Below are 14709 nucleotides of genomic sequence, written 5' to 3'. Positions count from 1 at the left end.
CCCAGGCTGGGGGTGCAGACTTTCCAGAGGACCGTGTGGCCAGGGGACAACGAGGAGGGACATCAGCATCGCTAGATTTCTATCGGCCTCTGGTTCCTTGATATGAAACCCAGGCCTTTTTCCCAACTTAATCGCACAAGGTCTCACCAGGCCCCTTGGGCCCCTCCTCACACGCCGATAGCTGCTACAGGCTTCTCTGGAGCTGCCCCCGGGCCGGGCTGGTCTCCATCCTGAGTCAGAACAGACAGTTCTGGAGTCTTATCGTATCGCAAAAAAGAGGAAGGATCTGGCCAGAGTAACGGAGCTGCGCTGTGGCGTTAACAGCATTCTTGCTGGCTTCTTTCTGAGCCACGTTCCCACGTTCTCCGCGAGCTTCGTGGACGTCACACCTGTGCCTGTTTGTCATTTATCACCGCTCCTCCCGAGGGCCCCTCTCTCTGGCTACCCGCGGACAGGAGATGTACAAACAGGGGTGCTGGTTTGGGGTGTTGCGGGCGAGGCACAGAGACCGCACCCCACCCCACCTTGCCTTGGAAATTCGTTCCCGCCACTGCTGCCCACGTGTCTGCCCGAAAGGCTGAGAAGTCGAGAGGAAAGGGGGCTGTGCGAGCCTGACACCCACCAGGCTCACCAGGTTGCCAGCAGAGCAGGGAACGTGGAGGTGGAAGGGGAGGGAAGGCTTGGGCGGCCCAGTGGCCACTCCGCAGAGACACCGGCAGCCCAGCTGCTCCTGTGGGAACAAAGGGGAAGTGCCCTGACCCCCAGTGGCCCTGGGGGGCTCCAAGGGCACTCCGGTAAGGTCAAGTAAACACGGCCCACTGGAGACGGCGTTTCGGCTGGCGTGAGAAGATCCAGGAATCGCTCGTGCTCTCTGGCGTGTGTCTGAGGCCTGGCGAAACTTACAACATCCCTGGCTGCTTATCGACACGGGAAGCCCGGAGATAAGCGCGTCTTCGTTTCTGTGCGCAACACGAGGAACTTTCCCGGTCAGCAGGACCCAGGCCTAGCGCCCTGACTGACCTTCCGCCGGTCGCTCGCTCTGTCCTCGGATGGCCTTCGTGGCGGGGACACTGGAGGAGAGTCCTCAGAAGTCCCGTGCCCCAGGATCTCCCTGAATGCGGAGGGAACGCTCTCCACTGCAGCACCCCGGAGGCCCAGACCTTGGGGGTCCTGGACGGACACCACGGCTCAGGGCACACGAAGCCGGGCGTGTGGCTTGGAAGAGAAGCTGATGCAGAGATCTGCTCCCTTTCCTTACTCCATCTGAGAACTGAAAGACAGTTATCTTGAAGATAAGCCCAAGACAGAAATCCAGGGGCCCGACGGAGAGCAGGGCTCTAGAAATACACCCACACGATGACCCTCTCTTCCAGCGGCAGCTTCTCGTTCTAGCCGGCGGCCTTAAGTCCTGAGCCTGGAACGCTGCCCAACCCCACTGGGCCTTAGTTTCCTCATCTGTAAAGCAGGGACAGGCCCAGGACCTCTTCTCTGGACCCCAGGCAGCCAGATGTGTTCAGAGGACGATGCAGACATCACCCGGAGCATCTCGCCCCGCCGGGCTCGGCCGGATGCTTGTGGATATTTCCCAACAGAGGAGAGGCAGAAGCCGTGCGTGGCCTCACCACACTACAGGTCACACTGTCCTGTGCCCTCACGCCACACTCAGGGGGAAACCACGCTGTCAGGGCTTTTTGTATCTGGGGGACTTGGGGTTAAAGGATTGTGACTCTGTAATTGTCACACGGCTGAGGAAAGGACCGACGGAGCAGACACAAGGCCCGAGAGTGTTCGTTGCAACGGTCATGATTGTATGATCTTTCTCCTTCCCCCCTCTTGGGTTGAGCGCCCACATCTCCCCAGAGATTAGGAAAGGGATAACTCCTATCTCTTGAGGCAGAAACCAGGAGGGTGACGGGTGCTGATAGTAAAGGTGGCAGTCAGGACCTGGGGTTTCCCAAGATGTCCATGTGAGACAGAAGGCTCAGAGGCGTGGGGAGTTCCAGAGAAAGGGAACTGTGGTCTGAGCACCTCCTGGGCACACAGCCCGCAGCTCAAGCCAACGGACAAATGGGCAAAATTTCTCAAGGCCAGTTCAGCCCTCAGTGAAAGAAATAAAATCTGTCACCCAAACCCAGAGCTAGTCAGGCCCCTAGTGCTCTTTGTCACCCACTTCATTGTTGCTTTGACACGGTAAGTAGGGAAGCCACGTTGGTCTTGCAGACTATCTGAGCACCCCCCGAGCAACCGAGGCAGAAGGCTCCCGATCCAGCAAATATCTTCCCGTTGGAAAGTCCTGGCCAGCGCTGAGGACAAGAGTCATGGCCAAAACAAAACAAAACAAAACAACATTGACAAATCAGAACCCAAAGCCAGCAGCACTGCCTGGGGGAGATTTCATCAGCCCAGTGATGGGCAGAGGCCAGGGCCAACCAGAACCATGAACCCCCACACCCCCAAGGTCTCTCTCTTCAGTTCCCAAATGAGTTACAGGTCACGCCCATTCTGGAATTCCCTGGGAGCTCACACCTCCCACACAAGGATGTCTGGGCCAAACACCAGGGCTTCCTAAACATTCCCCAGGGGCCCCACATTCTCAGACAAGGGCAGCTCATGGGATGTAAAACCCAGAGACTCACGGGGGAAGAGAACATTCCCTAGAATCCCTGCCCAGAAGACAGCACATTCTATGTCCTCTGTTTGGCAATCCCTTCTCTCTCCCTGGGCATATCACTGCGGCTCTCTCTGTCTCCTCATCACGGGGAGAAAGCCATGTGACCTCGGTTAACGTCTGTAAGGCGCTCGGTGCCAGATACGCACAGCCTGTCATTAGGAGCGCTGTGATTTTTTTTTTCCCCACTGTGGCCCCAACATTCCGCCTCTCCCAGCTATTTTTGGGCCGGGCTGCCCAGTCGTCCCACAAGGGCAGAGACTGGTATTGTGAACTTCTGAATTCAGGCTCGGATGCTGGCGTCCCACTGCCAAAGGGTGGGGGGGAAGGCGTCTCTGTGGACTTTGGAGGGTGAAGCTGAGGTGGAAACTTGGCGGCCAGACCCAGCCTCCCTGGCCGCGGGCCCAAGCTCGTTGCTCCTGGATGGCGGTGCCTGCGTTCTGGAAGGCTGGGGGGCAGGTGGGGATCAGGGCTGCAAGGACAGAACAGGGCCATCTGCTGCTCTGCGGCTCTCACACCTCCTCTGTTGGAGGAGGACAAGCCTTCCTCTGGCGGGTCCCCCCTGGACTCGACGCAGAGACGGGCGGCCAGGGATACCTTATGTGCTTTCTGACTCTCAGCAGGCATTTAAAGCCCCATGCCTCGGTTTCCCCACTGCTCAGTCTTAGAACTTCCTTTTCAGCACTTTCAGAGACGTGCACAGACGGAACCATCAGGCAGCATTTTGCCTGCTAGATAAAATGGGAGGGCCCCCTGGTGGACCACACAAGCCTAAGCCTTAACCGCGCAATGAGTGAGTAAACACACGGTGGATGATTAAAGTGAAGAATTTTCGGTCTTTTATGTAGAGCCACAGGAACAAAAGGAGGAGAAAAGCTCCAGAAAAAGGCCATGGCGAGGTCTCCAACGTTGCAAAGGAGGGAAGGGGGATTCAAATCGCAGGAGGTACCCACGAAAAGCAGTTTCCCGGCACCGCCTGTCCGGAAGGCAGGAAGGCAGGGTCTATTCACCCGGGGATGCAAACGCCCTCTGACCTAGAAATCTTCCTTCCAGGAATTTATCCTGCAGATAGACTTGGTGCTGTGCTCAAAGAAGCAAGTTCAAGGATATGCCCTGAAGCATTGTTGTAATGTAAAGATCACAGATATCCAAAGGGACGGCATTGGGGACCTGGTAAAAGTAACAGGACATTCCCCACAGCGGAATACTATGCAGCTGTTGAGGGAAGGGAACACCTCTCCACGGAACCATACGGAAAAAGCCGTGTTGTGAAGAGAAAACTTACAAACCTCATTGAAAAACATTAACAAAGACCTAAGTAAATGGAAAGGCAAACCGTGTTCTGGGTAGAAGGTTCAACATCAGAGAAATCTCAGTTCTCTCTGAATTAATTTATGGATTTAAAGCAATTCCATTCAAAACCCCAAAAGTGAAGGGCGGATGGAATGTAGGAGGGAGGTGGGGGGGAGTTGTCCTACAGCACATGAAGGTTTATTCTTTTTTTTAATTTTTTAATGTTTATTTTATTTTTGAGAGAGAGAGAGAGACAAAGCGTGAGTGGCGGAAGGGCAGAGAGAGAGGGAGACACCGAATCCCAAGCAGGCTCCAAGCCCCGAGCCGTCAGCACGGAGACCAACGCGGGGCTTGAACTTGGGAATGGCAAGATCGTGACTAGAGCGCTGCCCACTGAAATGTTGGGGCATCTGCAGAAGAAGGAATATAAATGGTGGTGGGGGGGGGACCATAAGAAAGGTAACACAACTTCTCAGCAATCCAGACAATGAGAAGACATTTAATGCCATCAGATTGGCAAAATGAATACACCTGATAATATCTGTGGAGCGACGGGATCTCCCATCCATTGCATATAGTTTCATTTCATTTTTGTACAAGTTATAACAGGCATATATATTGTTGAGGGATGCATGTCTATACGCTAAAATTATAAGATAAAAGATGTGAGTGATTCAAGACTGCAGTCACCTCTTGGGAGGTGGGAGGGGTTGGGAAGAGAGAAGAGTATGGAGAGCTTTCGGGATAGCAGGGCCAGCGTTTTCTTTCTCAAGCTGGAAGGCATATGTAGATACAGATAGTTCGGTAAATGAAAGGTTTGAAAATCATTTAAAAATAATAGTAATATATGATATGTAGTTAGGACTCAGTTTAGCACAACAGGAAACAAGTGAATTCCAGAAGGGTTTGTCCCCTTTCCACCCCCCCCCCCAAAATGCAGAACCGAGTGTTTAGCAAATTTCCATTCGGCTTTTTAAAAAGGTAATTTAGGGGCGCCTGGGTGGCTCAGTCGGTTGGGCATCCGACTTCAGCTCAGGTCACAATCTCGCGGTCCTCGAGTTCGAGCCCCGCGTCGGGCTCTAGGCTGATGGCTCAGAGCCTGCAGCCTGCTTCCGATTCTGCGTCTCCCTCTCTCTCTGCCCCTCCCCTGTTCATGCTCTGTCTCTCTCTGTCTCAAAAATAAATAAACGTTAAAAAAAAATTTTAAAAAGGTAATTTAACGGTATGTGTTCATGATTTGTTTGTGTGTCCCGAAATACCTCTGACAATAACCACGAGAAACTAGTAATAGTGATCGCCTCTGGGCAAGGAATGCAGAACAGGGGTGAGAGGGTTATTATTACCAGACACCATTTACAGAATCTGAATTTTTCTCTCGCGCCTGTTACCTAATGCGAGGCTCCCCCGGGACGGATGGGTGATTGCGCGCACGCAGAGGCTGGAGGTGCAGACCCGCAGCTCTGACCCTCGCCTAGCTCTCAGCTCTCGTGGGACACTTCACTGCTACCAGGCTTTTTTCATGACTGCTAAAATGGGCATCTTTGCAGGACTTGGGGGTGGAGGGCAGGGATGTCCATTAAAATAGCTCAGGGGCCAAGGAGGGGACCAGAGCAACAGGACGAACTGGATACCCTTATTTGGGACACTCCAGCCTGCAGACCTGAGCCCAGATCTTTAGTTTGGAACCCGAGCAGCTTTCCAACGTGGCGGATTAGAAGGGCGGAGGAGAGAGGGGCTCCCTCTGATGAGGGTGGCAGGAAGGGGTCCGCGCTGCCCCGCCTCCCGGGAGACCACAAGCGTCCTCAAATCTCGGCTGGAGAACTGATAGCCGCCTCCCGCCGTTGCTCCGCCAGCCTTCCGCTACAAAGCGGTGGAAAGGGCCTGCGGCTCCGGCAGCGCGAAGGTCTGCGCCGCCCCGGTCCTCGCCCCGGCCCTCGCCCCGGCCCTCGCCCCGGCCCTCGCCCCGGCCCTCGCCCCGGCCCTCGCCCCGGCCCTCGCCCCGGCCCTCGCCCCGGCTCGCTGAGCAGTAAAAACTACAATTCCCAGCAGCCCCCGCCCGCGCCCGCGCCGGCGCGCAGCCGCGGAGCCGAGGCTGCCGGGAGCGCGTCCCGGAGACCCGGCGAGCGAGCCGGGCGGAAGTCGCCGCCCGCTGGGTCCCCGGCCCTGCCGCAGCGAGGCCCAGCCGCCCGCGGGCCCCGGAGCCAGGCCGCACCGGGTGAGTGACAGCTGCACCCGTAGCCGCCGCGCCCTTCCTCGCGACCGACCCGCGCCGCCGCCCTCTCACCCCGCCGCGCGTCCTGCCCGTGGCCCTCGGACTCCGAGGAACGGTCCCCTTCCGACGGGCGGTGGACACTCCACCCTCCGACTTGTGAGACACCTACCTGACAGACTTGCAGGACTCTCACTGGCTCTGCCTAGTGCGGGACACCAATCCCTTCCGACTCCTGGGACTCACACCCTCTCCGACTCTCAGGACACCTCCCCCCTCTGACTCGTGGGGACTCACCCCCTCCAACTCTCAGGACGCCTCACCCCTCTGACTAGTGCAGGACACCTCCCCCTTCTGACTAGTGTGGGACATCACCACTTCTGACCCTGCAGGACACGTTCCTTTCCTGACTCACGTGGGACAGCTGTCCCTGAGCGCGATCCCTTCCTGCCCCACCGCGATCTGCCCTTTCGATGATTGCCTGGCCTCTCCTCCCCTCTCAGACTGGCACTTTAGTGCACCTGCAGCAGGCCAGCCCCACCCCCCACCCCCCCAGGCCTTCCTCTCCTTCCCCTCAGCCCAGCTCACCTTCCTTCTTTTTGCTGTCCACCACCCTCCTCCCCTCCCCCCTGTGGCCTGACCCTCTCATCCCTGGGTTCCTCCACCCCTGTTGCTTGGGGCCTTTCCTTTGCCCTCCGTGTCGCCAGGCCTGGCAGGCCCCTAGCGCTCGCAGTCCGTCTTCTGTCTGCCAGATACACCTTCCTCGCGAGCACCTCAGTGTCCCCAGGAAACCAGTGTCTCGGCTCCGTCTGTCATTCTTGTCTCTGGGTATGTGCTCGCCGTCTCTCCCTACCACGTTTCCAACAGCGCAGAGGTTTGGGAACAGGCGCCTGCCGACGTCCACCGACTCTCGCTGGCTGTTCAGGGCAAGGACCCAAACTTGGCACAAGCATGGCGTCACCTTCGGGAACCTAGAGTCTCTGCAGCACCCCCCCCCCCTTGCCCCTCCTCGTAGGAGCTGTGTGGGAAAGACCTTTCTGGGCGGGCTGCAGCCCCCCCCCCCTCCAGCTCCTGGCCCCACCCCACAGGCCTCAGTGGCACAGTCCAGCGGGAGCCCGCGGGCACAGCGGGGCTCCTTCCAGAGCAGCCAGTGGCCTCCCCGGGCCCCTCCCTGATGGCCTCAATGAGCCTTCTATTCAGGCCTGGGGGCCGTGCTGAAAGATACATTGACCAGCCGGGCCTCTGCCGTCGGGACCCGGGAGGGGCGTCTCCTCCTGTGCGGGCCCCGAGCGTCCTCCGGGAGGGGGGACTCAGGTGAAGCGCGGATTTGTTCAGGCGCTGTTAGGCGGCCACGGGAGTGGTCTCCAGACAGAGGAGTCTCAGTCCTGTCGTGGTTTTCCGTCCGGGTCAGCCGGATCGCAGAAAGCGTGTTATGTGGCAGGGTGGTGGAGAAAGTCACATACTTACAGGTGTGTGGGCGCCCCACCGTGTCCCCCGCGATCCCTCGGTTGAGGTGGACGTCTGAGTATTTGGTGCCTTGTGTTAGCTGAAAGCCCTGTTCCCCCAAAAACTGTACCCCACACACAGTTCCAGCCATACTTCCGCGGCCCCCAACCATGTAGCAAATGTTGGTTTAAGCAATTGATAATTGAGGAAATGTTTACCCGCCAGCCTAACTGCACGTAATCCGCCGTGCTTCCCTTGAGCCACCGAGGGAGTGAGGACGGACCCGAGTGTGACAGGTCCAGCTCCCTGCGTGTGGCCACCAGGCAGCCTCGTGCAGGCTCACAAATACAGCCCCTTCCATCGGACTCGTAAGACCTTCTGAGCGGCGATGTGGCGGGCCTCGTGGCAACCATATAGGGTAGGTCTATAGATGCTCTAGTGTTTTCTTGTTCAGAAACGGGACGGCCCCGCTCTGAGAATGTGGTCCAGAGTCCTGAAACGGATCCGCACCGGGACAGAGAAGCCGTTGCTGTGTTGTGTAGACATTTGTGGAACGGTACCTGGGATACTGGAAGGAAAATCCAGAAAGTACTGCCCTCCTTTCGCGAGTGCTCTGGACCGTGGAGGTTTTCTGGAAGGCTCTGCTTAAACGGCAACACTAAGGGAACGTAAAACGTTTGTTTTGATGTTTCGGGACTTGTTGATTTTCCTTCTTGTGAGACGAAGACAATTACTTAGAAAAAAAGAAATCCTGATAATAGAGCGATCTGGGAATACGTTCGGTTTTCTCTTTTTGTCTGCGTTTCCTTTGAATCCTACTTGTTTGTCTGTAATACGTGCAGTAATGAAATGGAACTCGCTGCTCGGGGTTCCTATGCAGAGCGCAGTTCTCATCCGTGGGAACAGGCCATGGGAATAAGGCAGGAGCGGGGACCCAGATGGCATTGTGCCGACACCGGGTGACAGTGTGGATGTGAGTGTCAGATCAGAGCGCATCCAGAATGGCTTCAGGGGGTCCGGCAGGGCTGACCGCTGGCTGCATCCTGGGAGCCGGGCACCAGCAGAGCAGGAGAGGAGATGGGTTCGGGCAGGTGCGACCCCACCGTCTACAGGAGCAGGCCGTGATTTGGGTGGATGGTGGGATTTTTATTGTGTCCCCTTATCTTCAGGCTCTCTGATAACAAGTAGCGTTGTTTGGGACGTTGCTTTCAACCGGAAGGGTAACTTTTGCTGAAATTGCTCCTGATGGTTCGAGTTCATCACACACGGCCCTACCGTGATGCAGTAAATACAGGCTCTGAGGCTGTGTGTGGAGGGTCCTGGCCCCTGGGAAGCTGAGGCTTCTTTCCCTGTCTCCCTTCTTGTGGCCGGCAGAATGATGGCCCCCCAAGATGTCCACATCGTGACCCCCAGAACCTGCAGGTGTATTATGTGGCAGAGGGGGCCGAAGGTAGCAGATGGAATGAAGGGTGCCAGTCAGCTGACCTTGAAATGGGAGGCGCATCCTGGATGACCCAGGTGGGCCCAGCCTAGTCCCAGGGCCACAGAGCAAGTGGACGCAGAGAGACAGGAGAGCAGGGAGGAGGGCGTGCGAGGCTCAGAGAGATGCGGCGTTGCTGCTTTGAGGATGAGCAGGGGCCGCACGCAAGGGACGCAGGCATCTCTGGAAGCCGGAACCATCTGGGAAGAGGCTTCTCCCTGGAGCCTCTGAGGGAAGGGAGCCCTGGATTTTAGCCCAGCGGGACCCGTCAGACTTCTGTCCCGCAGGCCTATGACATAAGTGTGCAGTGTTGAAGCACCACACCTGCCCGGAGTGGTCACAGCAGCCACAGAAGCTCGCTTCGCTCAGGTAGTTGACTATAAACAAAAACAGGGCTGAAAAAGAAGTTGTTCTGAGGTGTATTTAACCTGACCCGGGAGGCAGCCGTGAGTGCCTGCTGTATGCAGAGAAAGGGGGTGGGAGATGCAGAATTTAGTAGGATCCAGGGTGTCGGCCTTTAAGGAAATGATCTGGGAGGAGGGCCTCAGTCCCTACAGCACATGCTTGGCCGCTGTGACTTTTTCCTTCCTGGTTTCCTTGTGCCTCTCACCCCGTCCAAATTTCAGGTGTGGTTTCCTTGCTGAGTGCAAGGCGGAAGCATGCCGTGAGCCAGGTAACGTTTTCCAGGAGCCTGGCCCCAGCGGGTGTTCGGCATTCACTTCCCTGACCCTCCCGGCACTTCTGGAGTCCCGGAGCCCGCCAGCCCTCGCCTCTGTCTTTGTCGCTCCGAGGAGCTCAGGGCCGGCAGCCTCCACTCTTTTCTCCAACCGGGAGGTGCGGTGGGCAGCGAGCTCCCCCCTGCTGCCCGGACGCGCGCCCTCTTAGGAGCGTTCGGTTCCGAGACCGGGGCCGTGCTGGGGGAGGGGAGGCAGCCACTGTGCAGGGGTGAGGCGGCGCCTGAGCCCAGATCCTGGAAAGGCGGAGGTTTGCTCTGGCAGCTGCAGCTAAACCCGTTTGTTCTGCCACCTGTCACACACCTGTACTGAGGGAAGCGGGGAAAGAGTCCCTCTTGGCTGTGGGCTCTGTCAGGAGTGGCCACGCCTGTCGTCTCAGCTTTATGTAGAGTCCTGTCGCGGCCTGAGGATGGCGCGAGAAGGTAGGGGTGGCCGCTCCCTCCTGGGGCTCGGGCGGGAGCGTCTCCCTAGCAGGGTCCGGAGTCCGGGGACCCACTTGGGAGTGGACAGACCCCGGGTCACACCGTGTCGCTCAGGCCTGTGTTACAAGGAAGTGCTGGCGACCGAAACCAGAGATGTGGGCGAGGCAGTGAGCCGTTCTTGGTGCCCGTCTAAGAGAGGGGGGGTGGGGAAGGAAAGGAGGATTGGAGCCCCCCGTGGGGGGGGGGGGGTTGTGCCCCCGGGTGGCTCTTTCCCGGGACCTCTCCCGGCGGCGGTGTGGCTGGCGCAGGAGAAGGGGGGCCAGCAGGGGTGCGGCCCCCGGGTTTCCGAAGGGAGATCCGGAACAGGCGAGCGTGGCCAGCCAGAGATTGGGTGACATTTTGCCGTAGCAGCTAGGTTCTAACTTTCCTGATTGTGTAGGATCAGCCCATTATGCCGCAGACGGTGGGGTTGACGACCTGGTCGTCACGATAAAGCAAACATTTAAACGGTGTAGAGCTTTGAGGAGCGCGGGCAAGGAGAGAGCCTCACGCGGGCCCTCTCCCGGGAGCGGCTCTGTCCGTTTCGCTGTTGCCCGCGCGGCGCGTTTCTCTTGGGGTTCATGGCTGCACATTTGGGGTTGTGGTGGTGGGTGGAGGTGGTGGCGTTTCCTTTAAATACGAACGCGAGGCCCCGCGCTGCGCCAGGACACAGGCCCCATCAGTTCTGAGAGTTCTGGGTGCTGAACCAGCCTGGGCTTGGGGGGGGCAAATGGAAAGACATCTGATTTTATCTCCACAAAATAAAAGTAGCTCCTAGGACGCTAATGGAGGGCTGTCTTCAGAGGTTGGGTTTTGGTCCAGAGAGAAATTATTCCAGTCGTGAAGCTAAAGGGATTTTTCTGGAAGGCAGACAGAGCCCGCTGTCGTTCTCTTGGTCCCGAAAGGTGGTGGGGCCCCAGGCTCTGCCCGCCGGTCAGGGGCTGGGACTAGCCTGGCGGAGCAGAGCCCCTTTCCCCCCAGGAGCTCAGAGTGGAGCCGTGGTCGCAGGGGGCAGCACAGAGGACGGCGTGGGAGGAGGTGTGTGTGTTCCTGGGGCCCTGCCATGGCAAACTACCACAAACGTGGCTGAAAACCACACACATTTATTCTCTCCCAACGCGGGGGCCAGAAAGCCGGTATCGGTGTCACTGGGCCGACATCAAGGTGTGAGCTGGCAAGTGCTCCCTCCAAGGCTGTAGGGGACAACCTGGCCTGGCCTCTTCCAGCTCGGGGGCCCCAGGCACTTCTTGGCCATGGCCCCATCACTCCCCTCTCTGCCTTCGTGGTCACAGTCTCCTATCATTGTCTAATCCCCCTCTGCCTCCTTTTGTAAGGACGCTCGTGGCTGCATTTAGAGCCCACCTGGATCATCTCCCCACCCCTAGATCCTTCACTTAGTCACATCTGCAGAGGCTTTATTGACAAATTAGGGGACACTCACAGGTTCAGCGTCAGGCCTGGATATCTTCCGGTATCCACAGGAGGGGAGCTCACTGGTTGGGGAGTGGGTCCTTCACCATCGATGGGGGCAGGAGGGGAAAGGGACAGCAGAAGCATCACTATCATGGCACAGCTAGGGACCTCCAGGTGGTTCTGTGTGGTCAGAGAGGTTGGCGTCCCAGGCAGAGGCATCACGCACAGGGGTTTGGCTCACGGACTATGGAATTATAAACAACCCAGCGCTGCGTGCATGTGTGTGTAGGGCTGAGGAGTTTGTCCGTTAGTGGGAGAGCTCTAGGATCTAGTGAAGGGCTTCAATCCACGTTCGCTTTTTCGGGGAATCGATCTGTCACTTGTGTGCAGGATGGGTCCGAGAGGGTCCAGGGCAGGGCCCGGCACGCTTCCTCTGTGGAGAGACGGTCCTCGTGTTTGGCCTTGCAGGCTGTGCCGTCCTCGACCTTGCTGCCGTGCCCAGTACTTCCGGGACGGTCCAGCCGCTTCTGGTCAAGCCTACTTACACGGCTAGGCCCTCCGGGCAGGTGGGCGAAGGTGCTGGCAGAGTGAAGGGGAAGGTGGGGGGGAGCCGGCCACACGGCTCTGGGAAGGTGGCCCTGTTCTGTCCCGGCTTACACGTGGAGGAGCCGAGGCCCGGAGAAGCGAGCTCAGGCCTCTGATGGGTGGCGGGATGCAGGTGGGACCTGGACGGTCCAGATCCCCAGAAGGCCAAGGTGAGAGATGGCGCCAGGCGGAGGCCTTGGGGGTGGGACCCCCATCCAGAGCTGGGGTGCAGACCAGACCAGTGAGGGGAGAGAAAGCGAGCTGCCTGCTCCCCAGGATGACTTCTGAGGGCTGCGAGTGCCCTCAGCCAGCTCAGCAGATTCCTGGGGGAACCCGTTCTGGTGCCCGCGGGCAGACGAGGGGGCCCAGCGGCCGGGCCTGGAGTTCGGGGCAGAGGTGCGGGCGGGGAAGGTGCGGGGAGCCCGCACTGTAGCAGTTCTGCCCCTGGAGACCGAGCCCACCTCAGGGAAGATTCAGGAGAAGAGGTGGGCTGCAGGGAAGGAGCTGCAGGCTCACTGTCCCCCTGGCAGGAGGTTCAGCCTTGTGACGTGGAGCAGGACGGAGGGGCAGAGGGGGCAGAGGGGCGGAGGGGCGGCTCCTCCAGGATGGTGAGGGGCGGGGAGGGACCGAGGTGTCACAGGCTGCGGAGGGGTTCTCGTCCCTCAGACACGGTATTTACTGGGTGCGTTCGGTGTACCTGAGAGTATAACACGGGGATCAAATGGCCACTCAGATGGCTGATTTGGACACATATGTAGATGGTGGAGAAGGAACCAGAAGAGCAGACATGGCTGAACTACCCCCAAGAAGCAGGAGTGGGCCCCTTCTCTCCAGACCCCTTGGACCAGGGCCAGGCAGCCTGGTGCATGGGAGGGCTGGCCATGTGGGCTCTGCCCTGGGCCCCCTCGTCACCTGCAGGAAGCCAGCGGGCAGGAGATGTGACAAGATGACCAGGGGCAGGATGACGAACCAGGAATGGAGAGCGGGCAGGCTAGGGGCCAGTAGGGCGACACCTCACGATGGAGACCCCTGGCGGGCATTGTGTCCACCTCCCCTGAGGCCCAGTGTGACAGCCGGGCCGGATGCGGGGGTGTGGATCTGCATTATGACCAAGGTGGGGCCTGGGGTGGAGTTGAGGGACTGTTGAGGACGTGGGCCTATTTTTCATTCCTTCCGCAAATATATGCCGAGTTTCCACCGTTCGCCAGGAGTGTAAGTTCACAGTGGGCAAGTCCCTGCCCCGTGGAACCACGGCAGCGCAGAAGTGATTACGTGGGTTGCTGAGGGCCTGGGAGAGGAGGGGCAGGATGCCGTGGTAGAGAATGGGCAGGCACTCCAGGGCAGCCCCTGCGGGGTGGGCGGCCGAGTCTTTCCGGGCAGCTGACACTTTAGAAAAATCCTGAAAGGTGAGGCAGCCACGCAGAGAGGCGAGAGCGTCCTGGCGGGGGGAGACAAGCCCCGGCCAGGGTGCACGAGGGCCACGGTGCCCGGCCGGCCAGTAGAGGAGCCGGCTCAGGGAGGTGGAGGTCTGGGTGGGGGCCGTGCCGTTACTCCCAGAACGCACGGCGACGCGGTGCGATCCACCCGTGTGGGTAGAGCAGGTGTCGCCGGCCGCGGGGCAAGTGGGTCACCAGACGGGAGTGGCAGCAGACGGTGTGGTTGGAGGGGGTGGGTGGCCGAACTGCCAGGTCTCTGGCTGGAGCAGATGCTGTGGGGGGAGGGGGCGTGCCTGGGTTCTTCAAGGTGGTGGTGGTCCTCGTGCAGAAAAGGGCCTCTCCTGAGGTTCCGATGGAGATTTGGCCCCGGGCAGCAGAGAATACGGCGGCTCTCCGTCACCAGCACTATTCCTGAGGGAGGGGTTGGGGGGGCGGAGAAGCTTGGGGAGAGCAAGCGAGACTTAGTTGGGAATAGTAAGTTGAGGAAGCGTTAGAATCCAGGCAGAACTGGGAACGGGAGGTGAGCGGGGGTTGAGAGCTCAGTGGCCACGTGGCAGAGGAGATGGGCTCTGGGTGGCTTGGGCCCAGCCGTGGTTTGGGAAGCCCTGGGCTTGGGTGCAGCAGAGGAGGGGCAGTGGCCGGGACCCCCGTCTCCCAGCCAGGAGGGCCTCAGCCGCCAGCTCTGTGGCCACAGCTGGGCCGCTTCCCGGGGGGGCAGGGAGCCCTCGCCCAGGAGGGAGGCCTGGGACCAGCATCTGAGGTGAGGCGGGGGGCTTCCCGAGCCCACCTCCCCCGCGCAGCACCCCTGCCCCCAGAGCCCCCCTTTTCTGCACCCGACCCTACGGGCAAAACCTACACACGTGTCCAAAAGCGAGAGAAGGAAAGGGCTGGCTTCCACGTGGAACCATGGCCACGTTTTTCTCCCCGCAGAGCCAGCGGCCTGTGGTGTGGATGGGAGCTCCTCGGCCCCCCCGCCGTGGGCCG

At 59.2% G+C, this 14709-nt stretch overlaps 1 protein-coding gene across 2 annotated transcripts in view; it reads left to right on the top strand.

The window, feature by feature from the left end:
- Positions 1–6045: 6045 nt before the first annotated feature.
- CANT1 (calcium activated nucleotidase 1) overlaps positions 6046–14709 on the top strand; it is a 30021-nt gene continuing 21357 nt past the window's right edge. Inside the window, exon 1 of one of the 2 annotated variants that reach the window (XM_043585729.1) lies at positions 6046–6176. The gene's annotated coding sequence lies outside the window, so the exon portion shown is untranslated. The remainder of the gene's footprint in view (positions 6177–14709) is intronic. The other variant, XM_043585726.1, reaches the window with a different exon arrangement.

The sequence above is a fragment of the Prionailurus bengalensis genome, chromosome E1 (genome assembly GCF_016509475.1).
Source record: "Prionailurus bengalensis isolate Pbe53 chromosome E1, Fcat_Pben_1.1_paternal_pri, whole genome shotgun sequence".
Lineage (NCBI taxonomy): Eukaryota > Metazoa > Chordata > Mammalia > Carnivora > Felidae > Prionailurus > Prionailurus bengalensis.
This window is presented reverse-complemented; position numbering and strand designations above follow the sequence as displayed.